We start from the raw sequence: 15,792 nt of genomic DNA on the forward strand, positions 1-15,792 counted from the left end.
TCCTTCCTTCCTTCCTTCCTCTCTCTCTCTCTCTTTCTCTCTCTCTCCCTCTCTTCCTGTTGAATGCATTGAACATGTAGACTCCTGCTCCAATTTGACCTGGCTGCTCTCTGCTGCTGTGTAGCTGTCCTTCTGAGAATTCCTTTCACCATTATCCTAGGAATTTATTTTGTTTCTCTCTTGATTGGATTTCCTGTTTCTTCAAGCCTTTATATTTTATATTCTTGCTTTCTCCCCTCATTAGAGTAAAGCACTTTATCAAGTAGCTAAGAATGGTTACATGTGATGTAAATAGATCCTCTGTTTATTTTGTCCCCTGCAAAAGATATGTTTTCATCCTAACTTCTGGTACATGTATGTGACCTTCTTTGGAAACAGGATCTTTGCAGACATAATTAAAATATAAATTAAGATGTAAGGAGTAGGGTAGGTCCTTAATCCAACATGACTGGCACCCTTATAAGAAGGAGAAAGGAAAGCACAGAGACACATCAGAGGAGAGAATGCCATGTGAAGACACAGACACACAGAGGGGAGACAGCTGTGTGATGGAGGAGACAGAGATTGGAATTATGCAGCTACAAGTCAAGGAGTGTCCAGTATTGTTGGCAATCACTAGAAGCTAAGAGAGAGAACGTGCCCTGACAATAGTATAATTAAAGACTTACAGTTCCCAGAATTGTGAGAGAATATAATTTGTTGTTTAAAGCTACCCAGTTTGTGATACTTTGTTACTGCAGCCACAGGAATCTAATACATCTTCCATTTCTGGTAACTTCTTTATTCTACCCTTATACTTGATCGATAGTTTGTCTACATATAGAGTTTCAGGTTGGAGATCATTTTTTCTCAGAATTTGCAGGCTCTGCTACGTTCCTAGTTTTTATACTCCTCTTGAGAGGTCAGATGCCATTCTGATTTCCAATCTTTTGCTTTTAAGTCATCTTTTCATCATGTGAAGATTTTAATGTTTTCTTTTCATTCTTGTGTTCTCAAATTTATGATGTGTCTTAGTGCAAGGCTGTATTTGCTTTTTAATCCACTTTTATCCAAGGGCTTCATTTTTCCGTTCTCTCTTTCTGTACTGCCTATTAGTCATATATTGGACCTGCTAGTTACTCTTCTAATTTTCTGTCCCTTTCCTTCTGTTTCCTTTATGTTTTACCTTCTCTTCCAGTTTTCATTTGTTTTTCTTTTTCTTTTTCTTTTTTCTTTTTTTTCTTTTGAGATGGAGTCTTGCTTGATTGCCCAGGCTTGAGTGCAGTGGCACAATTGCAGCTCACTTCAACCTCTACCTCCCAGGTTCAAGCAATTCTCCTGCCTCAGCCTCCTAAGTAGCTGGGACTACTGGCACACACCACAACACCCAGCTAATTTTTGCATTTTTAGTAGAGATGGGGTTTCACCATGTTAGCCAGGCTCATCTTAAACTCCTGACTTCAAGTGATCCACCCACCTCAGCCTCCCAAAGTTCTGGGATTACAGGCATGAGCCATTGTGCCCAGCCCGTTTTTCATTTCTTTATTTTTTTGTTCTTCCTTTTCAGTGATGTTGTCAATATTAATTTTTCAATCTTTCTGTTGAGTCTAAAAATTTTTCTTCTATCATATGTGAGAGGACTTCAAGAAGTTTATGGGAAAATTGAGTTAAAAGATAAAAATGAGCCAGGCGTGGTGGCTCATGCCTTTAATCCCAGCACTTTGGGAGGCCGAGGTGGGCGGATGAGGAGGTCAGGAGTTCGAGACTAGCCTGGCCAATATGATGAAACCCCGTCTCTACTAAATATACAAAATAATCCCAGCACTTTGGGAGGCCGAGGTGGGCGGATGAGGAGGTCAGGAGTTCGAGACTAGCCTGGCCAATATGATGAAACCCCGTCTCTACTAAATATACAAAAAAAAAAAAAAATTAACCAGGCATCGTGGTGCACACCTGTAGCCCCAGCTACTCAGGAGGCTGAGGCAGAAGAATCACTTGAACCTGGGAGGCAGGGGTTGCAGTGAGCCGAGATCATGCCACTGGACTCCAGCCTGGGTGACAGCGAGACTACGTCTAAAAAAAAAAGATAAAAATGAAACATATGAACTTTATTTCTTAACATAAGCTCCATCAGGATGAAGAAACTTCTGTAAACAATGATACCAACCATTCAGTTCATCCATAATGCACTAGAGTCCTAGGATTTTAACCATGTCAAGACAGTCTTTTTTATATTACTAAATGAAGAAAAATAAATTATCTTTAAGTCTCTCTCTCTTTCTATATATATATGTGTATATATACACATATATATATATATATTTTGAAACAGCCTCGCTCTGTCACCCAGGCTGGAGTGCAGTGGTGCAATCTCGGCTCACTGCAACCTCTGTCTCCCAGGTTCAAGTAATTTTCCTGTCTCAGCCTCCCAGGTAACTGGGACTACAGGCACACGCCACCACGCCTGGCTACTTTTTGTATTTTTAGTAGAGACGGGGTTTCACATGTTGGCCAGGCTGGTCTTGAACTCCTGACCTCGTGATCCACCTGCCTCGGCCTCCCACAGTCCTGAGATTATGGGTGTGAGCCACCGTGCCCGGCCTTAAATATTTTTTAAGATTAGGAAACAAAAATAAGTCATAAGAAACCAAATCAGGATTGCAAGGTGGAAGCCTAATGAGTTCCCATAGAAACTCTTGCAAAATTTCCCTTGTTTGAGTGGAGAAATGAGCAGAAGCATTGTTATGGTGGAGAAGCCTCTTTGATTAAGCTTTCCTGAATATTTTTTTGCTAAAGCTTTGGCTAACTTTCTCAGCACACTCTCATAATAAGCAGATGTTTGTAGGGATTCAATCAGGCTGGTGTTGTCCGTGTACTTCATTCATCCATTGCTGGGTCAGGGGTCTGCAAGAGACAGACCCCTGCAGCTGGTGACCCCGTGTGAGGAGCACGACCTCAGCTGGTGCCCCACGTGAGGAGCGCTACCAGAGATGTTATCATTCTTTGGCTCTCCAGATAATCAACAAGTAAAATGCCTTGAGCATCCCAAAGAACTGTTGCCATGTCCCTTGCTCTTAACCAGTTCACTTGTGCTCTGACGGGACCACTTCAACTCTTGGTAGCCATTGCTTTGCTCGTGCTTTTTCATCAGGATCACACTGGTAAGGCCATATTTCATCTCCTACTACAATTCTTTGGAGAAATCCTTCAGGATCTTGATCCTACTTGTTTAAAATTTCCATTGAAAGCTCCTATCTGCAACTAATCTGGATGTAACAGATTTGGTACACATTGAGTGGAAAGTTTTGCTCAACTTTAATTTTTCAGTCAGAATTGTGGAAGCTGAACCAATTGAGATATCTATAATGTGGGCTATTGTTTCTGCTGCTAATTGTTGGTCCTCTTCAATTAAGGCATGAACAAGATAAATGTCTTCCTCTCAGATTGTGGTGGATGGTCTGCCACTGTGGGCTTCATATTCACCATCATCTTGTGCCTTCTTAAAACAGGTTATCCATGTGTAAATTGCTGATTTCTTTGGGGCATTGTTCCCATAAACTTTTTGTAAAGCATCAATTATTTCACCATTATTCCACCTAAGCTTCATCATAAATTTGATGTTTGTTTAATTTTAGCAGAATTCATGTTACTCTGATAGAGGCTCTTTCCAAACTGTGTCCTAGCTTTTTCTTTTTTCTTTTTTTTCCGTTTTTTTTTTTTTTTTTTTTGAGATGGAATCTCATTCTGTTGCCCAGGCTGGAGGGCAGTGTCATGATCTTGACTCACTGCAACCTCCACCTCCCAGGTTCAAGCGATCCTCCTGCCTCAGCCTCCTGAGTAGCTGGGACTACAAGCATGTGCCACCATGCCCGGAATTTTTGTATTTTTAATAGAGACGGGGTTTTACCATGTTGGCCAGGCTGGTCTTGAACTCTTGACCTCGTGATCCACCCACCTCAGCCTCCCAAAGTGCTGAGATTACAGGCATGAGACACTGCGCCTGTCCTGTCCTATCTTTCTTAATGCCACAAACCAGATCCTGTCCAGAAGTTATAACCAGTTAGTATGAGTTTATGATGGTTTGAAAGATTTTGAAGTCTATGCATAGTTTTCTTTTACAATACGCATTTCCCATGAACTTTGAAAATACCTGTCATATTTAATTTCCAAGAGCTTTTTCTTATTTTCTAATTACTTATTGTTTTAAAAAATCATAATCCTATCTTATTTTATAGAAAAAAATTAGTAAGCTTTTGAAGTGTACTTCTGGTCTTTTCTTTCTTAACTTTTAAAAAAAAACTACAATAGTTTTTGGGGAACAGGTGGTATTTGGTTACATGTATAAGTTCTTTAGTGGTGATTTTTGAGATTCTGGAGCACCCATCACCCAAGCAACATACACTGTACCCGATGTGTAATATTTTATTCCTCACCCTCCTCCTAACATTCCCTCCAAGTCCCCATAGTTCATAGTATCATTCTTGTGCCTTTGCGTCCTCATAGCTTAGCTCCCACTTAGAAGTGAGAACACACAATATTTGGTTTTCCATTCCTGAGTTAATTCACTTAGAATAATGGTTTCCAACTCCATCCAGGTTGCTGCAAATGCCATTATTTTATTCTTTTTATGGCTGAATAGTTTTCCATGGTATATACATATACCACATTTTCTTTATCCACTCATTGATTGATGGGTATTTGGACTGGTTCCATATTTTTGCAATTGCAAATTGTGCTGCTATAAACATGTGTGTGCAAGTGTCTTTTTCATATAATGACTTCATTTCCTCTAGGTAGATACCGAGTAGTGGGATTGCCAGATCAAATGGTAGATCTACTCTTAGTTCTTTAAGAAATCTCCACACTATTTTCTAGTGGCTGTACTAGTTTATATCCCCACCAGCAGCATAAAAGTGTTACCTTTTCACCACACTCACACCAACGTCTATTATTTTTTGATTTCTTTTGATTATGGCCATACTTGCAGGAGTAAGGTGGTATAGCATTGTGGTTTGTGATGTTGAGCATTTTTTCATGTGTTTCTTGGGCATATGTACATCTTATTTTGAGAATGGTCTATTCATGTCCTTAGCCCACTTTTAAAAAGGGGATTATGTGTTTTGTCCCTGCTTATTTGTTTAAGTAGATTCTGGATATTTGTCCTTTGTCAATGTATAGTTTGTGAAAATTTTCTCCACTCTGTGAGATGTCTGCTTATTCTGCTGGTTATTTCTTTTGCTGTGCAGGAGCTTTTTAATTTAATTAAGTCCCATCTATTTATCTTTGTTTTTGTTGCATTTGCTTTTGGGTTCTTGGTTATAAAGTCTTTGCCCAGGCCAATGGCTAGAAGAGTTTTTCCAATGCTATCTTCTAAAAGTTTTATGGTTTCAGGTCCTAGATTTAAGTCTTTGATCCATTTGAGTTGCTTTTTTAATAAGGTGAAAGATCCAGTTTCATTCTTCTACGTGTGGCTTGCCAGTTATCCCAGTACCATTTGTTGAATAGGGTGTCCTTTCCCCAGGTTATATTTTTGTTTTCTTTGTTGAAGATCAGTTGGCTGTAAGTATTTGGGTTTATTTCTGGGTCCTCTATTCTGCTCTATTGGTTTATGTGCCTATTTCTATAGCAGGACCATGCTGTTTTTGTGACTATAGCTTTATAGTATAATTTGAAGTCAGGTAATGTGATGCTTCCAGATTTGTTCTTTTACTTAGTCTTGCTTTGGCTATATGGGCTCTTTTTTGGTGTCATATGAATTTTAGGATTTGTTTTTGTTGTTGTTGTTGTTGTTCTATGAAGAGTGATAGTGGTATTTTGATGGGAATTGCAATGAATTTGTAGATTGCTTTTGGCATTATGGTCATTTTCACAATATTGATTCTACCCATCCATGAGCATGGGATGTGTTTCCATTTGTTTGTGTCATCTATGATTTCTTTCACTAGTGTTTTGCAGTTTTCCTTGCAGAGGTCTTTCATCTCCTGGGTTAGGTATATTCCTATGTATTTTATTTATTTATTTATTGCAGCTATTGTAAAAGGGGTTGAGTTCTTGACTTCATTTTCAGCTTGGCCTCTGTTGGTGTATAGCAGTGCTATTAATTTGTGTACATTGATTTTGTATTCTGAAAGTTTACTGAATTCATTTATCAGACCTAGGAGCTTTTTGAATTAGTCTTTTGGGTTTTCTAGGTATAGAATCATATCATCAGCAAATGGGGACAATTTGATTTCCTCTTTATCAATTTGGATGCCCTTTATTTCTTTTTCTTGTCTGATTGCTCTGGTAGGGACTTCCAGTACTATGTTGAATAGAACTAGTGAGAGTGGGCATCCTTGTCTTCTTTCCGTTCTCAGGGGAAATGCTTTCAACTTTTCCCCATTCAGTATAATGTTGTCTGTGGGTTTGGCATAGATGACTTTTGTTACCTTAAGGTATGTCACTTCTATGCCGATTTTGCTGAGGGTCTTAATCATAAAGGGATCCTGGATTTTTTGTTAAATGTTTTTCTCTGCATCTATTGAGATGATCATATGATTTTTGTTTTTAATTCTGTTTATGTGGTGTATCACATTCATTGACTTGTCTATTTTAAACAATCTTTGCATCCCTGATATTAAACACACTTGCTCATGGTGGATTATCTTTTTGATACACTGTTGGATTTGGTTAGTTAGTATTTTGTTGAGGACTTTTGCATCAGGGATACTGCAGTTTTCTTTTTTTGTTATGTCTTTTCCTAGTTTTGATATTGATGTGATAGTGGCTTAACAGAATAACAATTCCCTCTTTCTCTATCTTTTGGAATAGTTTTAGTAGAATGGGTATCGGTTCTTCTTTGAACGTCTGAGAGAATTCAGCTCTGAATCTGGTCCTGGACTTTTTTTTTGGTGGCAATTTTTGTTACCATTTCAATCTCACTTTTTGTTATTGGTCTGTTCAGAGTTTCTCTTGCTTCCTGGTTTAGTCTAGGAGGGTTATATATTTCCAGAAATTTATCTATCTCCTCTAGGTGTTCTACTTTGTGTGTAAAGGTATTCATAATAGCTTGGAATGATCTTTTGTATTTCTGTGCTATTGGTTGTAATATCTCCTGTTTCGTTTCTAATTGAGCTTATTTGGATCTTCTCTCTTCTTTCCTTGGTTAATCTCGCTAATGGTCTGTCAATTTTGTCTATCTTTTCAAAGAACTAGCTTTTTGTTTCATTTGTCTTTTGCATTTTTGTTTGTTGGCTTCAATTTCATTTAGTTCTGCTCTGTTATTTGTTATATATTTTCTTCTGCTGGATTTAGGTTTGGTTTACTCTTGTTTTTCTGGGTCCTTGAAGTGTGACCTTAGATTGTCTATTTGTGATCTTTCAGACTTTTTGATGTAGGCATTTAAGGTTATGGACATTCCTCTTAGCACTGTTTCTTCTGTATCCCAGAGGTTTTGATAGGTTGTGTCACTATTATCACTCAGTTCAAAGAATTTTAAAATTTTCATCTTGATTTAATTGTTTACCCAATGATCATTCAGGAACAGATTATTTAATTTCCATGCATTTGCATGATTTTGAGGATTCCTTTTGGAGTTGATTTTCAATTTTATTCCACTGTGGTCTGAGAGTGTACCTACTATAATTTTGATTTTTAAAAAAATTTGTTGAGACTTGTTTTATGGTCTATCATATGATCTATCTTGGAGAATGTTCTATGTGCTGATGGATAGAATGTATATGCAGTTGTTGAGTAGAATGTTCTGTAAATATCTGTTAAGTCCATTTGTTCTAGGATATAGTTTAAGTCCACGGTTTCTTTGTTGACTTTCTGTCTTGATGACCTGTCTAGTGCTGTCACAGAGTATTGAATACTCTGCTATTACTGTGTTGCTGTCTATCTTGTTTCTTAGGTCTAGAGGTAATTGTCTGATAAATTTGGTAGTTCCAGTGTTATGTGCATATGTATGTAGGACTGTGATATTTTCCTGTTGAAATAGTCCTTTTATTATTATACCATGTCCTTCTTTTTCTTTTTTAAGTGTTGTTGCTTCAAAGTTTATTTTGTCTGATAGAAGAACAGCTACTCTCGCTCGCTTTTGGTGTCAATTTGCATGGAATATCTTTCTCCATCGCTTTACCTTGAATTTACAAGAATCCTTATGTGTTAGGTGAGTCTCTTGAAGGGAGCGGATACTTGGTTGGTGAATTCTTATCCATTCTGCCAGTCTATATATTTTAAGTGGAACATTTATGTCATTTACATTTAATGTTAGTATTGAGATATGAGGTACTAGTCTATGCATCATGCTAGTTGTTGCCTGAACACTTTATTTTTGTTTTTGTTTTTTCATTGTGTTATTGTTTTATAGGCCCTGTGAGATGTATGCTTTAAGGAGGTTCTATTTTGGTGTATTTTGAGGTTTTGTTTTAATATTTAGAACTCCTTTTAGCAGTTCTTGCAGCTCTGGCTTGGTAGAGGCAAATTCTCTCAGCATTTGTTTGTCTGAAAAAGACTATTTTTCCTTCATTTATGGAGCTTAATTTCACTGGATACAAAATTCTTGGATGATAATTGTTTTGTTTAAGGAAGCTAAAGATAGGACCCCAATCACTTCTAGCCTGTAGGGTTTCTGCTGAGAAATCTGCTGCTAATCTGATAGCTTTTCCTTTATAGGTTACCTGATGGCTTTACCTCACAGCTCTTACGATTCTTTCCTTCATCTTGACTTTAGATAACCTGATACTATGTGCCTAGGTGATGATCTTTTGGTGATGACTTTCCTGGGTATTTTTAGAGCTTCTTATATTTAGATGTCTAGGTTTCTAGCAAGGCCAGGGAAGTTTTCCTTGATTATTCCCTCAAATAAGTCTTCCAAGCCTTTAGATTTCTCTTTTTCCTCATGAACACCAATTATTCTTAGGTTTGATCATTTAACATAATCCCAAACTTCTTGGAGGCTTTGTTCATTTTTTTTTAAATTATTTTTTCTTTGTCTAATTGGGTTAATTCAAAAAGCTTGTCTTTGAGCTCTGAAGTTCTTTCTTCTACTTGTTCTATTCTATTGTTGAAACTTTCCAGTGTATTTTGCATTTCTCTAAGTGTGTCTTTCTTTTCCAGAAGTTGTGATTATTTTTATTTATGATATCTGTTTCTCTGGAGATTTTTTCATCCATATCTATATAATTTTTTTAACATCTTTAAGTTGGTTTTCACCTTTCTCTAGTGTCTCCTTCAGTAGCTTAATAATTAACCTTATGAATTCTTTTTCTGCCAATTCAGAGATTTCTTCTTGGTTTGATCTATTGCTGGTGAGCTAATGTGATCTTTTGTGGGGTATTATAGAATCCTTATTTTGTTATAGTATCAGAATTGTTTCCCTGGTTCCTTCTCATTCAGGTAGACTACGTCAGAGGAAAGATCATGGACTCAAGGGCTGCTGTTCAGATTCTTTTGTTCCACAGGGTGATCCCTTGATGTGGTACTCTCCACCTTCCCCTAAGGATGGGGCTTCTTGAGAACTGGACTGCAGTGATTGTTATTGCTTTTCTGGGTTTAATCACCCCGTGGAGCTACTGGGCTCCAGGCTGGTACTGAGGAGTGTCTGCAAAGAGTCTTGCGATGTAATCCATCTTCAGGTCTCTCAGTCATGGATACCAGCACCTGCACCAGTGGAGGTAGCAGGGGAGTGAAGTGAACTCTGTGAGAATCCTTGGTTGTAGTTTTTTTTAGTGCACCTGTTTTTTCAAATGTTGGTTATGTCAGCAGTGAAGTTGTCATGTGGACAGACTCAGGACCTCTGGTTAGCCAGGATGTCATAGGTGGTGGAATTAGCTGTTGTTTTCTCCTTCCTTGGAGCAGAGTTGTTCTGAGTTGCTGAAATGGCTTGAGTTAGTTGGCCTGCAGCCAGGAGGTGGAGCTTTCAACAGATCATCAACTGCAGTAGTGTGGGGGGATACAAGCTTGCCCTACGGCTGCCTAGATAAGTATTTGGGTTTCTCAGGTGATAGGTAGGGCCATAGAGCCTTCATGGGTTTATGTGTTTTGTCTTCAGCTACCAGGGTGGGTAGAGAAAGATCATTCATCAGGTGGGGGCAGGGTTAGGTGCGTCTGAGCTCAGGCTCTTTTTGGGTGGGGCTTGCTGTGGCCACTGTATGGGGATGGGGGGATGGTTCTCAGGCCAATAGAGATATGTTCCAAGGGGGATGATGGCTACCTCTGCTGCTTCGTACAGGTTGCCAGGGAAGTTGGGGAAGGTTGGCGGTGACAGGACTCACTCAGCTCCCACACAGCCAGCAAGGCCAGTCTCACTCCCACTGTGCTCCCCCAACAGCCAACAGAACCAAATTTATATCCAGGCCTCCGGTGCCCAGGGCTGAAATCTTGCCCCATGCTACAAGCCTCCACACTGAGAAAGCAAGCAGAGTTTTCAGGTCTCACCCCTTCCTGCCTGCATGGCTTTGGTGCTCATATTTGCACTTCCTGTCCACAACCCCCACTCCACTGAAGAATCTGCCCAGGAAAATTCACACTCAGTTGAAATTATTACGAAGTTCAACCAGAAATCTTCTTCTCCCTGTGGTCCTTCCCCAGTTCCACTGGCTACCCGCTCCGAGGACCCCTGTGAGCTAAAGTCAGAAATGGTTTCCCTGGGCACCAGGAGTGCTTACAGGGCTCTTCCCACTGCTTCTACTTTTATATTTTGCTTGGCTCTCTAAATTTGTTTTAGCTCTATGTAAGGTTAAATCGTTCTCCCATGATTTGGATTCTCATGTTCCTCGGTGAGGACGTGTGTTCAGAAGTGGACTTTCCACCACTCACACTTTGGGCACTCAGTATTTTTGGCTGTCTCATGAAGTTTGCAGTGGCAACCCACTTCTTTCAAAGGGTCTATGAATTATTTCAGTTTTTCTGAAATATGTTCTGACAGTGTCCACTATGTTCTGACAGTGGTTCATGGAGCAAAATTTCATGACGTGAGTCTCCAGATGTTGTTCTGTCCACTTGAGTGGTGAATGCAAGTTAGTCCTGCCTCCTACCCGCCATTTTCCCTCAAATGTCTACTTCTGGTCTTTTGCATATCTCTTTTTCTTTTGAGCTCCATCTTTTGTTTGTTTATGTACATATTTTAGTCTTTATTTTTCAATTTTAAGGCTTATCATGGATGCTTGATGTTCCTTGGTTATTTATGTACATTTAAGAGTGAGACACATAAACATTTTAGTTTCGAAGCTCCGCGCATATGTTGTTTGGGCTCAACTAGTGGGCCTCGCAATAGGGAAAGAAGGTAAATCTGTCTTCATGAAGTACTCCAAGTTGCCAGTATATTGGGGTGATTAGTTTTCTTGGAGTAGATTCTTTCAGTCTCTTGCCTGGATGGCATAGCCTGGTTGTTATAATCCTACAAGCCAGTATGAGACTGGGCTAGGAGTTTCATCATTGGATTTGCAGATTTTAATGTAAAGCATTTGTTTTCAGCATATGCCTTATTCTGCCTTCCTCCAAGGCTAGGAAGAGTTAGTCACTTGACTGTGTAGTGGGGAAGAGGAAATGGCTGTCTAGATGCTTCTTGTAGACTTTGAATCTATCCTTCTGTGCTCAATCCCACCCTGAGTCCTTGCCTTCAGAGATACAGTTTGTCCTTGACTCCTGAACCCCTCTGCAACAGCAATCCATTTGCTTCTTGTTGGCTTACCTCTCTCCCTACCCTGCAGCAAATTTAAAGATTAAAAATAACTTAAAAATGTCAGTGTATTCTGACATGAAAAGATCTCAATATATTCTACAATAAAAAGGAAAAGTTTGATTTCTGTGATTTTATTTTTCCACATAACTACACATATATACCATATATATGTTATATCACATTTTACATATGTGTGTGATGTGTTTGTGTATATGTGTATGTATAGAGAGACCAAGGAAAAACCATTGACTAATACATACCAATCTTGACAGTAGTTACTTCTGGGAACTGGATTGAAGAGGATATGACTGTCATCATTTACTGTTCACTTGTTTTAATTTTTTTAAACTGGCATATTTAAACTTTATAATAATTACTGTTAATGTGAGTATATGGGTAATTGTCATTGTCAAGTGATAAAAGCAGGATGTCAATTTATTATGCACATGCATAGCCATAACAAGAGGGATACAGAGAGACAAAGAGGAAGAGAGAGAGAAAGAGAAAGAAAATGTATGAAGAGTTGCTATCTATGGATTATAATAAGGCTAATTTTTTTCTTTAAGAACTTCTTTCACATTTTACTAGTTTTCTATATTCCCTTGTTTTGTCATACATTTCCTCTGCATGTATATATTATACACTTATCCTGCCACAGGTGCCGTTCTAGTCATTGGAAATTTAGAGGTGAAGAAGAAAAAGTTCGTAGCCTCATAGAACTGATATTCTGGTGGGTGAAGATCATCAGTCAACAAATCAAATAAATACAATGATTTCAAACAGAGGCAAGTGATATTAAAAAAAAATCTGGGTTATTGAGAGAGAGAATAATTGGGTGATAGTGACATCTTTTAGCTGGCCAGGAAGTTTTTTCTAAGAAGATGACATTAGGGTTGGGGAAGAGAGAACCATGAGAAAATTTCAGGAAAGATGTTCCCAGCAAAGGGGGAGAAAGACTGAAATGAACTTGGCATGTAATATGGTTTTGCTGTGTCCCCAGCCAAATCTCACCTTGAATTCCCATGTGTTGTACAAGGGGCCTGGTGGGATGTAATTGAATGATGGGGGCAGGTGTTTGCCATGCTGTTCTTGTGATAGTGAATAAGTCTCATGAGACCTGATGGTTTTATAAGGGGAAGTTTCACTGCACAAGCTCTCTCTTTGCCTGCTGCCATTCATATAAGACATAACTTGGTCCTCCTTGCCTTCTGCCATGATTGTGAGGCCTCCCCAGCCACAGGGAACTATAAGTCCATTAAACCTCTTTCTTTTGTAAATTGCCCAGTCTCAGGTATGTCTTTATCAGCAGCATGAAAATGGATTAATACAGTAAATTGGTACCAGTAGAGTGGGGTGCTGATGAACAGATACCTGAAAATGTGGAAGCAACTTTGGAACCGGGTAACATGCAGAGGTTGGAACAGTTTGGAGGGCTCAGAAGAAGATAGGAAAATCTGCAAAAGTTTGGAACTCCCTGGAGACTTGTTGAATGGCTGTGCCCAAAATGCTGATAATGATATGGACAATGAAATCCAGGCAGAGGTGGTCTCAGATGGAGGTGAGGAATTTGTTGGGAACTGGAGCAAAGGTGATTCTTGTTAGGTTTTAGCAAAGAGACTGGTGGCATTTTGCCCCTGCCCTAGATATTTGTGGAATTTTGAACTTGAGAGAGATGATTTAAAGTATTTGGTGGAAGAAATTTCTAAGCAGCAAAGCATTCAAATGGTGACTTGGGTGCTGTTAAAGGCATTCAGTTTTATAAGGGAAGCAAAACATAAAACTTTGGAAAATTTGCAGCCTGACAATGCAATAGAAAAGAAAAACCCATTTCCTGAGATAAAATCCAAGCCAGCTGCAGAAATTTGCATAAGTAACTAGGATCTGAATTTTAACCCCCAAGACAATGGGAAAAATGTCTCCACGGCATGTCAGAGGTCTTTATGGCAGCCCCTCCCATCACAGGCCCAGCAGCCTAGGAGGAAAACATGGTTTTGTGGGCCAGGCCCAGGGTCCCCATGCTGTGTGCTACCTAGGGACTTGGTGCCCTTTGTCCCAGCTACTCCAGCTGTGGCTGAAAGGGCCAATGTAGAGCTCAGGCCATGGCTTCAGAGGGTGCAAACCCCAAGCCTTGGCAGCTTCCATGTGGTGTTGAGCTTTTGAGTGCAGAGAAGTCAAGAATTGGGGTTTGGGAACCTTTGCCTAGATATCAGAGGATGTATGGAAATGGCTGGATGCCCAGGCAGAAGTTTGCTACAGGGGTGGGGTCCTCATGGAGAACCTCTGCTAGGGCAGAGCAGAAGGGAAACATGGGGTGTGAACCCCTACACAGAGTCCCTACTGGCACACTGCCTAATGGAGCTATGAGAAGAGGGCCACTATCCTTCAGACTCCAGAATGGTAGAACCACTGACAAGAAAGCTTGCACCATGCACCTGGAAAAGCCACAGACACTCAATGCCAACCTGAGAAGGCAGCCAGGAGAGAGGCTGTACCCTGCAAAGCCACAGGGGCAGAGCTGCCCAAGACCAATCTTGCATCAACGTGACCTGGATGTGAGACATAGAGTCAAAGGAGATAATTTTGGAACTTTAGGATTTAATGACTACCCTATTGGATTTTGGACTTTCATGGGGCCTGTAGCACCTTCGTTTTGGCCAATTTCTTCCATTTGGGTTGGCTGTTTTTATCCAATGCCTATACCCGCACTGTATCTAGGGAGTAACTAAGTAGCTTTTGATTTTACAGGCTCATAGGCAGAAAGGACTTGCCTTGTCTCAGATGAAACTTTGCACTGTGGGCTTTTGAGTGAATGCTGAAATGAGTTGAGACTTTGGAGGACTGTTGGGAAGGCATGATTGGTTTTGAAATGTGAGGACATGAGATTTGAGAGGGGCCAGGGGCAGAATAACATGGTTTGGCTATGTCCCCACCCAAATCTCATCTTGAATTTCCGCATGTTGTGGGAGGGACCTGGTGAGAAGTAATTGAATCATGGGGGCAGGTCTTTCCTGTGCTGTTCTCATGATAGTAAATAAGTCTCATGAGATCTGTTGGTTTTATTACAGGGAGTTTCCCTGCACAAGCTCTCTCTTTGCCTGCTGCCTTTCATGTAAGACATGACTTGCTCCTCCTTGTCTTGCACTATGATTGTGAGGCCTCCCTAGCCTCATAGAACTGTAAGTCCATTAAACCTCTTTCTATTGTAAATCGTCCAGTCTCAGGTATATCTTTATCAGCAACATGAACACAGACTAAAACGGCATGTTTGAGGAACAGGAAGAATGTGAGTGTAGCCGGGAGGTGATGAATAAGGAGAAAGTACTAGGATATGAGTTTGGTGAGAAAACCAGAGGCTGGATCATGTAGATTTTAGATTTTATTCTACTTGCAATGGGAAGCATTAGAGGGTATTTGGGAGTGATATTATCTAACATATTTTTAGAATATCATTCTGTCTACTGACTGGAGAATGCCCTGGGATCAGATGACTGTGCTTGGGATCAATTGGAACCAGAGTGGGCTAGTTAATGGACTGCTTCAGTAGTCCAGGCCAGAGAGATGGAGGTGTGGACTAGGGCAGTAGTGGTGGAGGTGGAGAGGAGTGATTGGAATTCAGACATATTTTAGACATAGAGTTGATGTATTTGCTTGGATATAGTTGTAGTTAATGGAAGTGCTGAGTGGTGAGGGAGACTAGATAGTAAAAGATAACTCCTCCAATTTTGGTGAGATGGAAAGTGTATAGCAGAAGCAGATACTGAGAAGAAAACTCTAGCTTATCTTTTGGATATATTCTACTTGAATATCCCACTAGTCATCTCACTGAAGAAGTAAAGTAAGCAGTTAGATATATCTGCCTGAAGTTCTGAAGATAAGTATTATCAGCAAAATGATTTTATTTAAAGTGATGGTAGTGAATGAGACTTCATAGAAAAAGAGGGAAAGGAGGATGAGGATGGGACTTGGGAGTCTGCAACACCTAGATGTGTAAAGAATGTTGAGAAGGAGCAACCAGTGAGGAAGGAGAAACTTAGATGAGCATGATGCCATGACAGACATTTGAAAAATTAAAGTAGTATGTGAAAAATAGTGCCTAAGTAATGCTTGTACATTTTGTACTTAAAGGCTAAGAAACAAGTGCTATAAAG

At 39.7% G+C, this 15,792-nt stretch overlaps 1 pseudogene across 1 annotated transcript in view; it reads right to left on the reverse strand.

Moving 5' to 3' along the window:
- Positions 1–15,792, reverse strand: part of LOC105526161 — a 36,914-nt pseudogene that overhangs the window by 18,620 nt on the left and 2,502 nt on the right. The window contains exon 2 of the transcript XR_001004032.1: positions 1,933–2,030. The product of XR_001004032.1 is annotated as a protein lifeguard 3 pseudogene (transcript). The remainder of the gene's footprint in view (positions 1–1,932; positions 2,031–15,792) is intronic.

This window comes from Colobus angolensis, unplaced genomic scaffold (assembly GCF_000951035.1).
Source record: "Colobus angolensis palliatus isolate OR3802 unplaced genomic scaffold, Cang.pa_1.0 Scaffold58, whole genome shotgun sequence".
NCBI lineage: Eukaryota > Metazoa > Chordata > Mammalia > Primates > Cercopithecidae > Colobus > Colobus angolensis.